This window comes from Callorhinus ursinus, unplaced genomic scaffold (genome assembly GCF_003265705.2).
Source record: "Callorhinus ursinus isolate GAN/ISIS: 27379988/994484 unplaced genomic scaffold, GSC_fseal_2.0 scaffold1, whole genome shotgun sequence".
NCBI classification, from domain to species: domain Eukaryota; kingdom Metazoa; phylum Chordata; class Mammalia; order Carnivora; family Otariidae; genus Callorhinus; species Callorhinus ursinus.
In genome coordinates, this window is record NW_027397063.1 from 95,436,279 (window position 1) to 95,442,477 (window position 6,199).

General features: G+C 46.5%; 1 pseudogene; it reads left to right on the forward strand.

Annotated features, from left to right (window-relative positions):
- Window positions 1-3,802: 3,802 nt before the first annotated feature.
- LOC112819978 (P2Y purinoceptor 3-like) lies at window positions 3,803-4,837 on the forward strand (annotated as a pseudogene).
- Window positions 4,838-6,199: the final 1,362 nt, after the last annotated feature.

The following is a 6,199-nucleotide window of genomic DNA, read 5'->3' on the forward strand; positions in this document are numbered from 1 at the left end:
GCAGGGGGAGCAGGGAGACCTGAGCCGAAGGCAGTCGCTTAACCAATTGAGCCACCCAGGCGCCCCTGGGGGCTTCATTTTTTAAAAACTTGTCGAAAAATCAAATAATTACATTGTGGTATGAATAACAAATCCCTAATTCATCTTTGGAAATTAAGAAATACATATATTAATCAACAGTTTTGCAGAATGACTTGTAAAAATGAACTTTTATTGTCTGAAGGTATTTATGAGACTCCATTAAATAGCTTCATCTGTTTAAGCAAGAGAAGTCTTCAGATATATTAAATATTAAATATTAAAATCAATTCATAGATTTAAACATGTATAATACAATAGTGGCATTTTAAAATGAAAATGAGCAATGCCCACTCCTTTGGCCCAGAATCTTTTCTAAAGATTTTCTCATTCAACAACCTTTCCACCACAATTGAAAGGTAGTAACATTTTGTTGTTACTCAAATTTATTCAAAACTTCTCCCTTTTCCGAACTCTTGAAATATGTATCTTATAAACACTTGCTAAAGGGGAGAAAACAGTTCTTTCATCTTAGGTGTGTCTTTTCCCTGGGTTGTGATAACTATTTTAGACCATTAAGATGAAAAAGACTTCCCCATCCCCTTTGGAAGATGTCCAGTGTGGTACCCAGAGATCACTACTGTTCCTGGGAGGGCTTGCTGAGGCCCCTGTTCACAGGGGGCCAGAAACAGACCCAGGCTCTTGGAGACTCACAGTGGGAAGAACCCTGGGCTCAAGGTCAAAAGCCGTCATACCCATTTAACTACACACTGGGGACACCGGCTTCATTCTTTCCATGAAGCTCATCTTTCCACTGAGTCCATTTAAAAGAAACTAACTCCAACCCTAAATTGTGTCAGTCTTTTTGAAAGCTCTTGGGGAAATGGTGACAAAGAGGGGGAACTGCATTAGGCAGTACACAATTTCTAGAAGTGTGGGCTTCTCCTTAGAATCCCATTCATCATGGCAGATGCCCCCTAAGTTCTCATCGGTTGTAAAACCCTAGCCTGCCTCTCTTCCACTCTTTTCCTTTGTTCTATGAATAGCTACATGGCTCTTCAGTTCTGCATCCCAGTGAATGGGCAGAGTTAGGAGTTCTAGGGAGGCAGGTGAAAAGCCAGAGGGTGACAGAAGCCAGAGAAGAGAGGCTTCAAGGAGGAAGGGGTGGTCAACACTGCCAGGGCTCTGGAAACTGGGAAGTGTAAGATCGAGAACTGCAGGGTTTGGTTCCTGGTGAGAGCGCTCTTCCTGGCCTGTAGGCCACCTTCTCACTATATCCTCACATAAAGTCAGCTCTCTGCTGTCCTTTATTACAAAGACACTAATCCTACAGAATTAAGGTCCCACTCTTATGACTTCATCTAACCTTAATTACTTCCTCACTCCTACTGCAGTCACATTAGGGGTTAAGGGTTCAACACATGAATCTGTAGGGGACACAATTCAGACCATAGCAGAAGATAAGAGCCATGAACAAAAGGGACTTTCTCCAGTTATGGCGTAGCAAAGGCACACTTGCCCGCCCATCTTCCCACACAAGCAAAAGAGCTCAACAGTCTCTAGGAAAAGAGGGAGGAAGGCGTGGGAAGAGAACTAAAATGTGTTGAGTCTCTCCCTTGGGGCAGGCCGGTGGGGCCTGTGTGCTTTTCTTCTAGCTAATTCTCACAGCAACCTCACCAGAGAGACTGTCCCATTTTATAGCTGAGGAGAGCATGGCTCCGAGAGACAAGGTGGCTTAGTTCAAACTGTGCTAGTGGTCCCTGGCAGCTAGATCTGAGCACTTTCCACCACACCACAAGGTGCTCTGAGGGAGCAGAAACCCACCATCCACATCAGAAACAAGCATACTAGATTAGAGGGCCTAGTGAGCCCCATAGGGGTGTCTTCTCTGACTCTCAATTTCCTCAGCAGTAAACAGGAGCTAATAAAGTTTCCTCCACAAGGTTGTTCTGAGGATTAAATAAGATCACAGTGTGCACTGGCTGGCCGAGCCTGCACTAAGCCCGGCTGGTTCCCCTCTTTGGCTTCCCTGTGAGAGCCCACACCAAGCAGAAGAGAAGGCAGCTTTGCTGGAAATAACTAAGCATTTGCCAACCCCCCACATGAAAGATTACAGGGAACAAAATGAGAGAAAACTATAGTCTTTTGACTCACCCAGCCAAAAACCTTTGCTCTCCTTAGTCAAGTAGATTGTAAAGCCAGTTAACAAGGTGGCGAGCCCTTTGGCAAGCTGCAGCACAGAGAGCCATTGTCCCCCAACCTCAGAACATCAAGCCCAACCTTCAAGCTTCAGGCTTCGGCTCAGGCACTGGCCTCACCACCTACTCATCCTGTCTCAGGGACACCCTCAACTCCTCTGGTGCATGCCCCATGGCCACTCAGTCCTGTCATTCCTGCCTCAGCAGCATTTCCGGGGACAGGCCCGTCCCCTCCATCCACCCTGCACAGCCTCGCTTGGGGAACTGAACGTCCCTCTCCTGCATGCACCGCTACAGCTCCCTTACAGTCTGACCGCTCCAGTCCCGGTGCGGGGCTGCTACTGGGTATCTTCCTCAAACACAACCTATCCCACCACCATCCTGCTGAAGAACAGCCATTCTCCTTCTGGTGGCAGCCCCCGTGCTGGCTCCCCTGCCATCCCAGGACACGCCAGCCCTTAAGCTCCATTCCCTTTTGTGGGCTGCCTCCCCCACCCCCACAGGAAGGCCCCTCACCCTTCTTTGCCTACCAAGCTCCTCTGTTCTTTTCCCAAGCATCTCAAATAGCACCTCATTAAGGAGCCTTCACTCGACTCCCTTAGCAGGGAACTGCTGCATCCTGCTGGTCTTCCCAGCATTTTGTTGACCATTCTTCACATTGTTCCAATTAGCTATATTGGTTTCTGTCTTCCCTACCATACTGAAATGCTGGAGGGCAAGAGCTGTATTTTATTCATCTTTGTATCCCTAGTGCCAGACCCAATAGATGCTTTATAAATGTTTGTTGACTGACAGAGTGAATGAGGTCTCCGTTCCTTTTGTTGTGAATAAACTCTGTGTTATAGCTTATAGTCAACGCTCAATTTATCCCAGTTTACCTACCTTAAACCTTTCTCTCTTGCCCTGTATTAGCTTGTCTTTCTGAATGTCAAACCCTAGAAATCAATTTCTTTTCATTCCTATAGGCTCCACGGTGATTGGCTGACCAACCCACTGACCTCCCAGTGCGACAGAAATGTGCAGGCTCCACACACAGTTTCCTCAGCTCCGTGGATCTGCCTATTGGATCTGCTTCATCGGCAGAGATGGAAATATGGAAGAAGTTGCACCTGGCTTCATGGCTCAGATTTGTTTTTTGGATGTTCGGGATGCTGAGATGGTTAATAAGCAAAAAGCAAATCAGCCTCCGTATTCAAATACACAGTTAATAAATCTCGAAAGAGATACAAATTAAAATCCCCTTGGAGATTTCCTGACTCTATGCAAAGGATTTGAGCCACAGGAGTCATAGTGCTTGAGGTTGTGTGCCCTGTTTAAATAAGAGCAGCACCTCCCCGCACCATGTATACTTGAGTTTCCTATCACAACCCAACCTAGAGCAGAGAGCATACAAGATAGTGTAAGGCCAGCCCTTTGCACCTGGTAAGTCTACAAGCCCTGCTTTTAAAGACTCCTGTGCCCTTGGGTTTAATTTCTTTTTTCCTGGAGCTGGCCTGTCTCAAACAAGGACGCTGACCAGACTTTGGTAACACAGAGTTGAATGCCAGATCAAGGGAGAGGCTAACACATATCCAGCCAAGTTCATGATGCTATGCTGCCCATTTTGTTTCCTCCCAGGAGCAGTTGTGCTCCGAGAGGGAGCCTCCAAGGAGATAGAGATGCTGCGTACTAATGTCTCCAAGGAACAGAGAGTCTGCGAGTTCTCGGAGCACTATAAGCAAATCTACCTCTCCCTGACCTACAGTATCATCCTCGGGCTAGGGCTGTCCCTGAATGGCACGGTCTTGTGGCTCTCCTGGCACCAAACCGAGCACTGGAGCTGTGCCACCATCTATCTGGTGAACCTGATGGTAGCTGACCTGCTTTATGTGTTGACGCTGCCCCTCCCCATCAACACCTACTCCCTGGGTGACAGGTGGCCCTTCGGGGAGCTGCTGTGCAGGCTGGTGCACTTCCTGTTCCACGCTAACCTCTACAGCAGCATCCTGCTACTGACCTGCATCTCTGTGTACCGCTTCCTGGGCGTGTGCCACCCGCTGTGCTCACTGCCCTCCCAGAGCCACCACCTGGGCTCTGGTGGTCCTCCAGCTACTGCCCACCCTGTTCTTCTCCCACACAGACTACATCGACAGCCAGATGGTCTGTGACAACATGACCGGCCCAGAGAATTTTGAACAGTTTTTTGCCTAAGGCATGGTTCTGACATTGTCTGGCTTCATCTTTCCCTCCTTGGTCATCTTGGTGTGCTACTCGCTGATGGTGAGAAGGCTGACCAAGCCAGGAGACACCCTCATGAGGACAGACAATGCAGCCCGGGCCAAGTCCATCCAGACCATCTTGCTGGTGTGCGGCCTCTTCACCCTCTGCTTTGTGCCCTTCCACATCACACGCTCCTTCTACCTCACACTCTACTTCCTAGCTTCACAGGACTGCCAGCTCGGCCTATAAGATATGGAGGCCTCTGTTGAGCATGAGCAGCTGCCTCAACCCAATCCTGTACTTTCTATCAGTTGGGAACAACAGAGTCAGGCTCTTCCAGGAACTCAGGCATAATAAGGTGGGTGAGCACCCAGCCGGAGCCAAGGGAGAGAGACCCAGGGATAGACAGATCTGGGTACTGACAAGATGAAGTTTGGGGAAAATGAGCTCCAAGATGTTGACAATGACTTGTTTGAACACAGTCATGTGCTATTGGGAGAAGGGCTCAAGATTTCCGAGTGGTGTCCTGCTACAAAGGAGTTTATATTGATGTTAAGAGATTTTAAAGTAAGAATATGGAGAGAGCCACCAACACAAAGGAAAACTTTATTATTTCAATCAGAGCTGACATTTAGCTCTTATCACTCAGGCCTCAGCTTGAACGTCACCTCCTCAGAAGCTCCTACCCACACTAGTTAAAAGTGACCTCTCTCCCCATAACCCAGTTACTATTTCCCCATTATCTTTGTAGCACTTATTAGTACCTGACCTTGTTAATTTGTTTACTCACTTAGTCTGTCTCCTCCCCCTAGAACTTAGGTTCCAATAGGACAGGGACCTCATCTCTCTGACTGCTATACCCCTAAGATCAGCCTCCTTAGCAGGGCCCAGCACACAGTGAGTGTACAATGGACAGGAGTGGAATGAATAAGTAATGAACAGATGCATGGATAAGTGAATAAAGCCCTTACTATGAAAGAGCACTTTACATGGAATAACTCATTTAATCTTCACAACAGCCCTTGGAGGTTGGAACTACCGTTAGCCCCATTTACAGATAAGGAAATGGAAACACAGAACTTTAAGTAACTTGTCCAAGCTCACCCAGCCAGAGAATGCCCAGATCATCGTGCTGGATGGAAGCTTTGAAACCAGGCACTGGCCTCTGAAGCACACACTCCTAAGATGGAAGCATATGGGCCAATCCAAACATTGGTCAAGTGCCAGCCAAGTTCTCCTCGACAGCACCAGCTCATCATTTTAGGTCAGCTCACCCAGCGCAGACCACTGGGTAGACAGTATGTGTTCTTTTACTACACTTCTTAACCAAGGTTCTGATTAAGCTTAGAAAAAAGCTCTGCAGGAAAAAGTGACTGCATGAATGACGATTCACCTTATTGTTATTTGAACATAATGTCAGTTTATGACAGAAAAGTTGTACCACTGTCTTTAATCATAGTATGATGTTCATTCTTAAAAAAAAAAATAAGATCCACTGTAATCCAAAAAGATAACCTTAAAAACCTCTCATATTTGAACAATAATGCTCTCTAAGGAGTTCTCAGATCTAAACATACATTATTTAATAATTCATTATAATCTCCCTATGAAGAGGTGGATAAGCCTTCTTAATAAAAACCAAAGTGTAACCTCTCATTACTACCCCACTCTAATTACAGGAAGTGTCTGAGTAAGCCATGTATATGTCTAAATTATAAAATCTTATTCTAAAAGTGCAATTTATTGCTTTCAAGAACACAAAATAATTAGAACTAGACAAAGTA